The sequence below is a fragment of the Xenopus tropicalis genome, chromosome 1 (genome assembly GCF_000004195.4).
Source record: "Xenopus tropicalis strain Nigerian chromosome 1, UCB_Xtro_10.0, whole genome shotgun sequence".
In the NCBI taxonomy this organism is placed as follows: domain Eukaryota; kingdom Metazoa; phylum Chordata; class Amphibia; order Anura; family Pipidae; genus Xenopus; species Xenopus tropicalis.
In genome coordinates this window covers 196307313-196321792 of record NC_030677.2, presented here as the reverse complement: position 1 = coordinate 196321792, position 14480 = coordinate 196307313, and positions in this window count along the sequence as shown.

Genomic DNA, 14480 nt, shown 5'->3' with positions numbered 1-14480 from the left:
CAAATGGAAACTAGGCTTTAGCTATGGTCTAGAAACTTAGAACCAGCTTGGGCAGTGAAAATACACAAAGTAGCACTTTTAACAAGTAAAGTGACGTCAGTGACATCAGAAGAGGACAAACCCAGGGACTGGCGCGCCTAGAGGTAACACACTGGTCTCCTGTCATTTGTAACAATTGCAATATGTGGTCAAACAATCCCTGTTTTGTTTAAAGGAGATGGAATTTTTAGTAGCTGTATGAGCAAAATTCCTTATCTTTGTCTGCATTATGTGGTCACACCCTCTTTGCACACACATTTAATCATTTCAAATTGTTAAATAATGAGCACAGCTTTCCCTTTTGCAAATCCAGGCTTCACCCAGCTCATCATCTTGAGAAAGTCACTGATGGTGACTAAAGGGAGAGCAAAGCAGAGGTCAGGAAGCCTATACAGAGTGTTGTAGGTCTGCCCTAAAGGAGGGTAAAGCCCCCTTTGACCCCCTTAACAAGCTCCGTTGACTGTCCGTGTCTTGTTGTACAACATTTAAAAACAGACAATTATAATAAAGCGAATAAAAAAGACAATTGTAACATCATAGACCTTGCACTGGATCTGGCTGTGCATAACCAAAAGCCACAATTACAAATGGCGGCGGTTCCTGCCCCTTAGCACGAGGCCTGTATCACAGTATTATCAGTCCGTGGGGGATTCAACAGTTGCCATTTATTAGATCAGATCTTTTGGTGCATCTGCATTTGTGTAAATGTATTTTAACATGGTTCCCTCGACTGCAAAGGGTTTGTTATTTACTGTTATCTCTCGCTCTCTCTCCCCCTTTCCATCTCTCTTTCTAGTGCACTGATGTAATTTAACAAATTCAATCCTCTTGGCCAAATACACTGTTTACCTGGGAGCAGTTTGAACATTTCATGGTTATTTACAGCAAAGTCCATTAGTATAAATAAAATATTACGAAGGTTTCTGCTATTGTTTGCTTAAAAGTTTTCTCAGCCTAATAAGGGCTGAACTGATAAATAATTTAGTCCTCTGTTATTTGATGCACAGTAAGAAATGGAGTTTTTTAAATTATCTAGACCTAAACCATGAAATGCCTTTCCCGTATTTGCTTTTTTACAGTTACTAAGCTTCAGTACATTAGGGTAACCTGCCTTCAAAGTCTGTACCATTGAAACAGTGTTGCAGTAATAACTCTCCTTCAGCCAAGATTCACTTTCCCACAATGCCTCATATGTTATATGATTAACAGGCCTTATAAGCAGGACAATCACAGAGGTGGGTGAGACATTGTGGGAGTTTTGCTGGCGCTATGTATGTATATCTTTATTTATAAAGTGCTACTTATGTACGCAGCGCTGTACAGTAGAATAGATTAATACAAACAGGGGGTTATTAAGATAATAATAGATAAATACACAGTATAACAATAAATACAAATAATTACAAGATACAGTTGCAATAAGTTAAGAGTCAAAGACTAGAGATGTAGCGAACTGTTCGCCGGAGAACTAATTCGCATGAAAATCGGGTGTTCGCAAGTTCGAAAGTTCGCGAACTTTTAGCGAAGTTCGCAATTTTGGGTTCGCCTTAGCTGGAGCCAAATTTTGACCTCTCACCCCAGAGCCAGCAGATACATGGCAGCCAATCAGGCAGCTCTCCCTCCTGGACCACCCCCGGACCACTCCCTTCCATATATAAACCGAAGCCCAGCAGCCATTTTACATTCTGCCTGTGTGTGCTTGATGAGTTAGCATAGGGAGAGAGCTGTGCAGGGGTTTGAGGGAGAGTTTAGGTAGCTTTGCTGACTAGTAATCTACTTTCTACTGCTCTGTATGTAGCTGCTGGGGACAGCTGTCCTGCTGATCTGCTGTAACCCAATAGTCCTTGTAAGGACTGCTTTTATTTTCTGATTACTGTTACTCTAGTCTTCTTTTCATTGTGTACTGCAGCTCCGTCTGTGTGTGTTGGAGACAGGCGTGCTGCTCATAGTAGTGCACTAAGCACCAACCACACATTCACATAATTTTTTTTTATTTGTGTTTTTTTACTTTGCTACTGTAATTTATAGAGCCGAGTGCTATTAGTCTAGCTGTGGGGGGCTGGTGTGCTGCTCCTAGTAGTTTATCCCCAGCACCAACCAGAGATCACTTTTTTTTTATTATTATTATTTTTTTTTTTTAATTTAAGTTACTGTTCTTTAACGTGTCCAGTGCTGCTGTTTGCTGCATTGCAATAAAATCACCTGAGCGATGTTTTTCCACCAGCAATAATATATTTCATATCCACTACTGCAGCGTTTTGTCTTTGCGTGTGAACTGGCCGTAACCTTTACACGACTTGATTGGCATGTAGACGCCGGACGTTTTAAAGCAGTTTATTACACAAGTTTAGAAATGTAGTGTGATTTCTGCCCTTTACAGCACAAAACGCAACGCTGTGTCAACAACGTATTTTTCAGAGAAATTTTTGCCCTTGATCCCCCTCCTGCATGCCCCTGCCCAGGTCGTGGCACCCTTTAAACAACTTTAAAATCAGTTTTCTGGCCAGAGATGGCTTTTCTAGGTTTTAAAGTTCGCCTTCCCATTGAAGTCTATGGGGTTCGCAAAGTTCACAAAAGTTCGCACTTTTTGGCGGAAGTTCGCAAACGGGTTCGCGAACTTTTTTTGTGAGGTTCGCTACATCTCTATCAAAGACACAAGAGGATGGAGGTCCCTGCCCCGTAGAGCTTACAATCTATATGCACTATATAAATAAATGATGATAATGATGATGAGGAAAAGATATTGCTCACAAACTTAACCACCCAACCACCATTAAGACAAGTCCTGGATCTGGATCATATTTAAACATACTATAAGGATAAAAAGTATGCTGACACACTATATAGCCAAAGCTTCATAAAATTGCATGTTCTTTCTTGCTTCTATGGACGTTCTGTGTGCAATTGCAAGAATCAGTTGGAGCAGTGTGAAGGCTACCATTGGACTACTGAGCAGTGGAAACATGGATCTCCAAATTGGTAAATCGTGCCTCATGATCTGCCAGTCTAACCAATCGGGCTTGGCAGATATGAGGAGAAGGCTACCAGCTTGAAGATGTAAGGCCAACTGTAAAATTTGGTGAAGGAGGAATAATGTTCTGGGGCTGTTATTCATTCAACAATACAACAATACAATATTTAATGGCAATAGCATGTTTTTAATTTGAGGCAATAGTTTGGGGAAGGCCCTGGGGTCGTCACGCATAAAGTAAGCTCCATGCAGAATTGGTTTGCTGAGATCTAAGGCGAAGAAACTGGCCTGCACAGAGCCCTCACCTCCACCCAGCCAGGCCTGACCCCCAACATCACTGCTGTTTTGGCTAAATAGAAGCAAATTCTACAATCTTCCATCATTTAGTGGAGAGCTTCCCTAGTAGAGCAGAGGTTGCTATAGAAACTAAGTAAGGACCAGCTTTAGATGGTTCTGGAATGAGATATTGGCCAGCAGGTGTCCCCATCAGGTCTGGTAGCCGTATATGTCATAGTTTGATATATGGCTACAGAATGTGTGACTTAGTTTCAATAATTTAGATTAAAAGCAGCTCTTTGCTTGTGTTTGCTTTAAAAATGAGACACTTGTCGCCTCTCAGTTCAATGTTTGCCATATGTCTGTACTCACACCATTACGTGCATTAATGCATGCATTGTGTGGCTTTATGTACATATACAGGGTACATATATAAATCATTAGAAGCTGGCTTCTCCCTAGGAAATGTACTGCAGGTAATTACGTTTGTCTCTTATTTACTTCAAATTTCAGCAACAGGAAGCAGAAAAGGGCCTTAAATGAGCAGAATTGTTTTCCTTGCTGTTCATGTAATCTATGGACAGCAATAAGTCACCCCAGGGTCTTTGCATCTTATCAAGGTTTTTACATAGTTTTAGAACTTCCATTTGAAAGAGACTCCCCCGAAGAAAGACAACTCATGATATCCTAAATTGTTTTTTTTCAGTAGAGAAGCGTTGATTGTCTATGAGGTTAAAGAATGGCCGTGGGGATTGAGCCCAGAACTGGGAAACCACGGGGACGTGAAAGGGATAGGAGGGAACCAGAGGATTGGAATTATTAGGAATTAGGAAGGGTCAGTGTCGGACTGGCCCACAGGCATACCAGGAAAACTGCCAGTGGGCCCGGGTGTCAGTGGTTCCCAAAGGCTAAAAATTTGGCCTGATTCATGGTAATTTCCTATTCTCTATGGCAGTGCTGTCCAACTGGCGGCCCCCCTCTGTGTGGCCCCCCACCTGTCTGGCTGCTTTGATGGCCTACCTTTGAGTAAGTATTAAATGGTATCAGTACTGAGATTAACTGGCCCCCTGCATGGTTCTCACCTCAGATTCAGGCTGTAATCCCTCTGTATTGTTTAAAAATGTAATCCCCTGTGTTGTTCACACCCTTTAGTTTCTGCATTGTTCAACCCCTGCAGTGTTCACACCTCAGGCTCAGGCTGTAATCACTCCCATTGTTCACTTCTTCACACCTCAGACATAGGTACTGTAGGCAGAGTATGGCACATACAGCCAGCATAGGGCAGGTAGAGTATGGCACACACAGGCAGCATAGGTCAGGGAGGGTATGGCACACAGGAAGGGTAGGGCAGGCAGAGTATGGCACACACAGGCAGCATAGGGCAGGCAGAGTATGGCACACACAGGAAGGGTAGGGCAGGCAGAGTATGGCACACACAGTCAGGGTAGGGCAGGCAGAGTATGGCACACACAGGCAGGTTAGGACAGGCAAAGTATGGCACACACAGGCAGGGTAGGACAGGCAGAGTATGACACACAGACAGCATAGGACAGGCATAGTGCTGCCTGTGTGTGCCATACTCTGCTTGCCCTATGCTGCTTGTGGGAGGTGAACCTGGCAGGAGTTTGTTGTGGGAGTTTGTTAGCAGTTGTAAATAGCCATTAAATGGTCCCAAAGGTGTGTAATTATGTACTGGGGGTTGCTCTGCTATCCACAGGGGAGGAGGAGGCATATGGAATTTAAGGGTATATCTTAATATGACATAATTCTTTCACATATGAATGATGGTTGATATCCCCACAGTAAGGACCAAGCATTTGGGATTTTGCTGTGCTATCACCATTGTGATAAAATGGGTGTGGTTTGAAGTGGGTGTGGTTTCAAAAAGGGGAGTGGTCAAAACTGGCTTCCATTAGCGGCCCTCCACCATGTGTGCTAGAGAAATTTCGGCCCTCGGCACCGTAGAAGTTGGACAGCGCTGCTCTATGGGAATAAATTGACTAAATATAAAGAAGAACAGATTATAGTATATAAAGAAAAAAACTAGTAAAATATAGAGATTGAGTGAGAAGTGGATAAAAAATAGTTTGAAGGGTGGTTCCATGGTCCGACACTGGGAAGGGTGAGACACAGGGGTTTAAAGAGGAAGGAAGGTCAGGGAGTTTTCTTTTTTACCTTAAACAGCTCCCACCTGCCCTGCCCAGAGAAAGGGGGTAGTGGAGTAGGGGGTGAGTATAAGTGTTGCTGAGGGAGGGGCTCACCTTGGGGGGGAAGGCGGTGATAGTGATATGAAGTGTAGGGAGTAACAGGGGTCAGACCTAAGGGATGGAAGGGGCCTGGTGTATGGGTGCGTGAGTTATGGAGAGAAATGTACCTAAGAGGGACAACAAGCAGGTCCCTCACTCTTGGTTATAATTGAGAAATAAAGTTAATTGTTAAATATTATATAAATGTCTCAGTCGTGAAAGATATGAATTTCCTGTCTTGAAAAGGAAATCATTTTAAAAAGTTAGAATCACAGGTTATGGGGCCTGTTATCCAAATGCTCGAGACCTGGGGATTCCAGATACAGGGTCTTTCCAAAATTTGGATCTTCATACTTTAAGTCTACTACAAAATCATTTAAACATTAAATAAACCCAATAGGGCTGTTCTGTCCCCAATAAGGGGTAATTATATCTTAGTTGGGATCAAGTACAGGTACTGTTTTATTATTACAGAGAAAAGGGAATCATTTAACCATTAAATAAACCCAATAGGGCTGTTCTGCCCCCAATAAGGGGTAATTATATCTTAGTTGGGATCAAGTACAGGTACTGTTTTATTATTACAGAGAAAAGGGAATCATTTAACCATTAAATAAACCCAATAGGGCTGTTCTGCCCTAATAAGGGGTAATTATATCTCAGTTGGGATCAAGTACAGGTACTGTTTTATTATTACAGAGAAAAGGGAATCATTTAACCATGAAATAAACCCAATAGGGCTGTTCTGCCCCCAATAAGGGGTAATTATATCTCAGTTGGGATCAAGTACAGGTACTGTTTTATTATTACAGAGAAAAGGGAATCATTTAACCATGAAATAAACCCAATAGGGCTGTTCTGCCCCAATAAGGGGTAATTATATCTTAGTTGGGATCAAGTACAGGTACTGTTTTATTATTACAGAGAAAAGGGAATCATTTAACCATTAAATAAACCCAATAGGGCTGTTCTGCCCCCAATAAGGGGTAATTATATCTTAGTTGGGATCAAGTACAGGTACTGTTTTATTATTACAGAGAAAAGGGAATCATTTAACCATGAAATAAACCCAATAGGGCTGTTCTGCCCCCAATAAGGGGTAATTATATCTTAGTTGGGATCAAGTACAGGTACTGTTTTATTATTACACAGAAAAGGGAATCATTTTAAAAAGGTAAATTATTTTCTTAAAATGAAGTCTATGGGAGATGGCCTTCCCATAATTCGGAGCTTTCTGGATAAGGGGTTTCCGGATAATGAATCCTATACCTGTATTTGCTTAAAATAGACTCTATGGAAGATTACCTTTCCGTTATTTGGAGCTTTCTGGATAATGGGTTTTGGCATACAGGATCCTATGCTTGTACATGTAATAGAAAATATAGATAATATTAATGTACATCACAAAAATAAACTTACATTGCATTAACAAAGACACCGAATTACCCTCTTTCAGCTCATTGGTTCATCACCCAGGGGCAGATTATAACCTCTCTTGTGCGTTTTTCCCAGGGAAATTATTAATTTTATCCTGCATTCTCCTATGATTTGCCATGAAAAAAACAAGTAAACATGTTTTCTCTTCAGAGTGAGAATTTCCCATAATATTAAAAGCTTCTCCTGGGACTAAGAAAAACTTGGTGTCTTTTTGAACTGAGATTTTGATAGTAGAAGTACAGCAGACAATTGTAGGAAATAAGAAAAATCCTGAGGGAAAGGCAAAAACACGTGGAAGAAAAACTCACCTAAATTGGACCCTAACAACCAAATAGCTGGTAAAATTTCAACCTGTAGAACCATTGAACAAAAAGCTAAATAAGTAAAAAAAAAAAACTACACATAATTACAAGTGAAGACCAATTGTAAATTTATATAGAACAATTTCAATCTCTACATCATAATAAAACTTAATTTTAAGGTGAACAACCTCTTTAAGCAACCAATGTCTAGGGTCTGACTGGTACAAGTGCCGAACGACAACCATTTAAACATTAGACCTTAGATGCCTTTAGCCTCGGGACTCACTCTTGTAAAGGCAACCTGATGGCAGCTGACAGGGTCGGACTGGAGCAATGGGAACCAACAGGTGAGGGAGCTGGGGTGGCCAAGGCAGTAGGGTTGCCACCTGTCCAGTTTTGACCCGGACAGCTCGGCTTTTGTTAGGGCTGTTCGGGACAACTACCTGCCTGGTTTTCCTAATTTGGAAAACCAGGCCGGATTCTCAAAGACTGACTTAGTGATTGGCCAGTCACCGCATTATAGCCCCAACCCCACAATGGCATGGTCCGTCCCCCTGATGTCACTCCCTGCCCCCCCCCATGACGTCATGCCCCCACCTCCCTGCCTGGAGTTTCCAGGCAGGAGAGGTGGCAACCCTACTAGTTAGGGAAGCGGACTTGGGTCCGACCCTGGCAGCTGAGGCTGTTATTGGCTACTCTATGGGGCACATTTACTTACCCACGAACGTTCCGACGGCGCCCGAATGCGTTTTTTTCCGTAATGATTAGTATTTTGCGATTTTTCGCAAAATTTTCGCGACTTTTCCGTAGCCATTCCGAATGTTTCGCAAAATGTCGCGACTTTTTCGTAGCGTTACGATTTGCGCGAATTGTCGCAACTTTTTCGCAGCTTTCGCGCCGAGTACGAAAATTTCGGATTCATTCAAGCTCCAGTATGGTGACTTTACTTGGGCCAGGTTGGAGCTGCAGAGTGCCATTGAGCCCTATGGGAGACTTTCCTTGGGCCGGGTTGGAGCTGCAGAGTGCCATTGAGCCCTATGGGAGACTTTCCTTGGGCCGGGTTGGAGCTGCAGAGTGCCATTGAGCCCTATGGGAGGCTTTCCTTGGGCCGGGTTGGAGCTGCAGAGTGCCATTGAGCCCTATGGGAGGCTTTCCTTGGGCCGGGTTGGAGCTGCAGAGTGCCATTGAGCCCTATGGGAGACTTTCCTTGGGCCAGGTTGGAGCTGCAGAGTGCCATTGAGCCCTATGGGAGACTTTCCTTGGGCCGGGTTGGAGCTGCAGAGTGCCATTGAGCCCTATGGGAGGCTTTCCTTGGGCCGGGTTGGAGCTGCAGAGTGCCATTGAGTCCTATGGGAGGCGTCAATACGAAAAAATCGCAACTTTTCGCGCAAGTCGTAACGCTTACGAAAAAGTTGCGACTTTTCGCGCAAGTCGTAATGGTTACGAAAAAGTCGCGACAATTTCCGAAAAATCGTAATGGCGACGAAAAAATCGCAAAAAATATGAAAAAATTGCAAAATGTTCGTTTTCCAATCTGAATTTTTCCAATTCGGATCCGTGGGTTAGTAAATGTGCCCCTAGGTGTACATGTGAGTAAAAGTATGTAGATAGAGTCACCAAGAATCATGAATGTAAATAAATGGAATTTATTATCCGGAATGCTTATTGATCTTATTATGAATCTAGTGTTTTGGATGACTGCATAACATAAAATAAACAGTCAGTAAAATATAATTGGCCTTTCATCATTTCTTGCCACTAGTAAACATCCAATGACAGGCTCATCCTAAAAGAAATGTCAAATTCTCATTAACTGTTAGTAAAATAAAAATATATATTCAAAGGTCGCTAATTAATGTCAAAAATAAATAATTGCATTGGGAAAAGCACTTGCCCTCCCCTTTGAGCCAAACGATGCTTGAAGTTGATATGAGGACGTATTATTGGCCAATGTTGGCCTTCCCTGCATTCATTCACCTTGGAAAGAGCCACGTTAGTGTATAGAAAGGTATCTTGCGCAAAGGGATTGTTTGCTTACTAAACACTGGAAAGGCAAGAAGTTATAATCTTACCCGTCATGAACATTCTGTTCTTTTAATGTTCCCTTTAGAATAACCACACCTCGTACTCAAACTGACGGAGTCACAAACCAGAAACAACTCGGTGCCATCGTGCTGCACGTCACTGATTCATCTCTCTGTGCCCAAAGGGAAACAGTGCATGTTGTGACATAAAGTGTTAATGAAATGCATTTGCACGCCTTCCCCCTGCTGCATATGTCTGGGTTATTATATAGACTGCATGTGTCTGGGTTATTATATAGGCTGCATGTGTCTGGGTTATTATAGGCTGCATGTGTCTGGGTTATTATAGGCTGCATGTGTCTGGGTTATTATATAGGCTGCATGTGTCTGGGTTATTATATAGACTGCATGTGTCTGGGTTATTATATAGACTGCATGTGTCTGGGTTATTATATAGGCTGCATGTGTCTGGGTTATTATAGGCTGCATGTGTCTGGGTTATTATAGGCTGCATGTGTCTGGGTTATTATAGGCTGAATGTGTCTGGGTTATTATAGGCTGCATGTGTCTGGGTTATTATAGGCTGCATGTCCTGCTGGGTTATTATAGGCTGCATGGCCTGCTGGGTTATTATAGGCTGCATGTGTCTGGGTTATTATATAGGCTGCATGTGTCTGGGTTATTATAGGCTGCATGTGTCTGGGTTATTATATAGGCTGCATGGCCTGCTGGGTTATTATAGGCTGCATGTGTCTGGGTTATTATAGGCTGCATGTGTCTGGGTTATTATATAGGCTGCATGTGTCTGGGTTATTATAGGCTGCATGTGTCTGGGTTATTATAGGCTGCATGTGTCTGGGTTATTATATAGGCTGCATGTGTCTGGGTTATTATAGGCTGCATGTGTCTCAGTTATTATATAGGCTGCATGTGTCTGGGTTATTATAGGCTGCATGTGTCTGGGTTATTATAGGCTGCATGTGTCTGGGTTATTATAGGCTGCATGTGTCTGGGTTATTATAGGCTGCATGTCCTGCTGGGTTATTATAGGCTGCATGGCCTGCTGGGTTATTATAGGCTGCATGTGTCTGGGTTATTATAGGCTGCATGTGTCTGGGTTATTATAGGCTGCATGTGTCTGGGTTATTATAGGCTGCATGTGTCTGGGTTATTATAGGCTGCATGTGTCTGGGTTATTATAGGCTGCATGTGTCTGGGTTATTATAGGCTGCATGTCCTGCTGGGTTATTATAGGCTGCATGTGTCTGGGTTATTATAGGCTGCATGTGTCTGGGTTATTATAGGCTGCATGTCCTGCTGGGTTATTATAGGCTGCATGTGTCTGGGTTATTATAGGCTGCATGTCCTGCTGGGTTATTATAGGCTGCATGTCCTGCTGGGTTATTATAGGCTGCATGTCCTGCTGGGTTATTATAGGCTGCATGTCCTGCTGGGTTATTATAGGCTGCATGGCCTGCTGGGTTATTATAGGCTGCATGGCCTGCTGGGTTATTATAGGCTGCATGGCCTGCTGGGTTATTATAGTCTGCATGTGTCTGGGTTATTATAGGCTGCATGTGTCTGGGTTATTATAGGCTGCATGTGTCTGGGTTATTATAGGCTGCATGTGTCTGGGTTATTATAGGCTGCATGTCCTCCTGGGTTATTATAGGCTGCATGGCCTGCTGGGTTATTATAGGCTGCATGTGTCTGGGTTATTATAGGCTGCATGTGTCTGGGTTATTATAGGCTGCATGTGTTTGGGTTATTATAGGCTGCATGTGTCTGGGTTATTATAGGCTGCATGTCCTGCTGGGTTATTATAGGCTGCATGTGTCTGGGTTATTATAGGCTGCATGTCCTGCTGGGTTATTATAGGCTGCATGTCCTGCTGGGTTATTATAGGCTGCATGGCCTGCTGGGTTATTATAGGCTGCATGGCCTGCTGGGTTATTATAGGCTGCATGGCCTGCTGGGTTATTATAGGCTGCATGGCCTGCTGGGTTATTATAGGCTGCATGGCCTGCTGGGTTATTATAGTCTGCATGTCCTGCTGGGTTATTATAGTCTGCATGTCCTGCTGGGTTATTATAGGCTGCATGTGTCTGGGTTATTATAGGCTGAATGGCCTGCTGGGTTATTATAGGCTGCATGGTCTGCTGGGTTATTATAGGCTGCATGTGTCTGGGTTATTATAGGCTGAATGGCCTGCTGGGTTATTATAGGCTGCATGTGGCTGGGTTATTATATAGGCTGCATGGCCTGCTGGGTTATTATAGGCTGCATGTGTCTGGGTTATTATATAGGCTGCATGGCCTGCTGGGTTATTATAGGCTGCATGGCCTGCTGGGTTATTATAGGCTGCATGGCCTGCTGGGTTATTATAGGCTGCATGGCCTGCTGGGTTATTATAGGCTGCATGTGTCTGGGTTATTATAGGCTGCATGTGTCTGGGTTATTATAGGCTGCATGTGTCTGGGTTATTATAGGCTGCATGTCCTGCTGGGTTATTATAGGCTGCATGGCCTGCTGGGTTATTATAGGCTGCATGTGTCTGGGTTATTATAGGCTGCATGTGTCTGGGTTATTATAGGCTGCATGTGTCTGGGTTATTATAGGCTGCATGTGTCTGGGTTATTATAGGCTGCATGTCCTGCTGGGTTATTATAGGCTGCATGTGTCTGGGTTATTATAGGCTGCATGTGTCTGGGTTATTATAGGCTGAATGGCCTGCTGGGTTATTATAGGCTGCATGTGTCTGGGTTATTATAGGCTGCATGTCCTGCTGGGTTATTATAGGCTGAATGGCCTGCTGGGTTATTATAGGCTGCATGTGTCTGGGTTATTATAGGCTGCATGTCCTGCTGGGTTATTATAGGCTGCATGGCCTGCTGGGTTATTATAGGCTGCATGGCCTGCTGGGTTATTATAGGCTGCATGGCCTGCTGGGTTATTATAGTCTGCATGTCCTGCTGGGTTATTATAGGCTGCATGTGTCTGGGTTATTATAGGCTGAATGGCCTGCTGGGTTATTATAGGCTGCATGGCCTGCTGGGTTATTATAGGCTGCATGTGTCTGGGTTATTATAGGCTGCATGTGTCTGGGTTATTATAGGCTGCATGTGTCTGGGTTATTATAGGCTGAATGGCCTGCTGGGTTATTATAGGCTGCATGGCCTGCTGGGTTATTATAGGCTGCATGTGTCTGGGTTATTATAGGCTGCATGTGTCTGGGTTATTATAGGCTGCATGTGTCTGGGTTATTATATAGGCTGCATGTGTCTGGGTTATTATAGGCTGCATGTGTCTGGGTTATTATAGGCTGCATGTCCTGCTGGGTTATTATAGGCTGCATGTGTCTGGGTTATTATAGGCTGCATGTGTCTGGGTTATTATAGGCTGCATGTCCTGCTGGGTTATTATAGGCTGCATGTGTCTGGGTTATTATAGGCTGCATGTCCTGCTGGGTTATTATAGGCTGCATGTCCTGCTGGGTTATTATAGGCTGCATGTCCTGCTGGGTTATTATAGGCTGCATGGCCTGCTGGGTTATTATAGGCTGCATGGCCTGCTGGGTTATTATAGGCTGCATGGCCTGCTGGGTTATTATAGTCTGCATGGCCTGCTGGGTTATTATAGGCTGCATGTGTCTGGGTTATTATAGGCTGAATGGCCTGCTGGGTTATTATAGGCTGCATGGCCTGCTGGGTTATTATAGGCTGCATGTGTCTGGGTTATTATAGGCTGCATGTGTCTGGGTTATTATAGGCTGCATGTGTCTGGGTTATTATAGGCTGCATGGCCTGCTGGGTTATTATAGGCTGCATGTGTCTGGGTTATTATAGGCTGCATGTGTCTGGGTTATTATAGGCTGCATGTGTCTGGGTTATTATAGGCTGAATGGCCTGCTGGGTTATTATAGGCTGCATGTGTCTGGGTTATTATAGGCTGCATGTCCTGCTGGGTTATTATAGGCTGCATGTCCTGCTGGGTTATTATAGGCTGCATGTCCTGCTGGGTTATTATAGGCTGCATGTCCTGCTGGGTTATTATAGGCTGCATGGCCTGCTGGGTTATTATAGGCTGCATGGCCTGCTGGGTTATTATAGGCTGCATGGCCTGCTGGGTTATTATAGTCTGCATGTCCTGCTGGGTTATTATAGGCTGCATGTGTCTGGGTTATTATAGGCTGAATGGCCTGCTGGGTTATTATAGGCTGCATGGCCTGCTGGGTTATTATAGGCTGCATGTGTCTGGGTTATTATAGGCTGCATGTGTCTGGGTTATTATAGGCTGCATGTGTCTGGGTTATTATAGGCTGAATGGCCTGCTGGGTTATTATAGGCTGCATGGCCTGCTGGGTTATTATAGGCTGCATGTGTCTGGGTTATTATAGGCTGCATGTGTCTGGGTTATTATAGGCTGCATGTGTCTGGGTTATTATATAGGCTGCATGTGTCTGGGTTATTATAGGCTGCATGTGTCTGGGTTATTATAGGCTGCATGTCCTGCTGGGTTATTATAGGCTGCATGTGTCTGGGTTATTATAGGCTGCATGTGTCTGGGTTATTATAGGCTGCATGTCCTGCTGGGTTATTATAGGCTGCATGTGTCTGGGTTATTATAGGCTGCATGTGTCTGGGTTATTATAGGCTGCATGTGTCTGGGTTATTATATAGGCTGCATGTGTCTGGGTTATTATAGGCTGCATGTGTCTGGGTTATTATAGGCTGCATGTGTCTGGGTTATTATAGGCTGCATGTCCTGCTGGGTTATTATAGGCTGCATGTGTCTGGGTTATTATAGGCTGCATGTGTCTGGGTTATTATAGGCTGCATGTCCTGCTGGGTTATTATAGGCTGCATGGCCTGCTGGGTTATTATAGGCTGCATGGCCTGCTGGGTTATTATAGGCTGCATGGCCTGCTGGGTTATTATAGGCTGCATGGCCTGCTGGGTTATTATAGGCTGCATGGCCTGCTGGGTTATTATAGGCTGCATGTCCTGCTGGGTTATTATAGGCTGCATGGCCTGCTGGGTTATTATAGGCTGCATGGCCTGCTGGGTTATTATAGTCTGCATGTCCTGCTGGGTTATTATAGTCTGCATGTCCTGCTGGGTTATTATAGGCTGCATGTGTCTGGGTTATTATAGGCTGAATGGCCTGCTGGGTTATTATAGGCTGC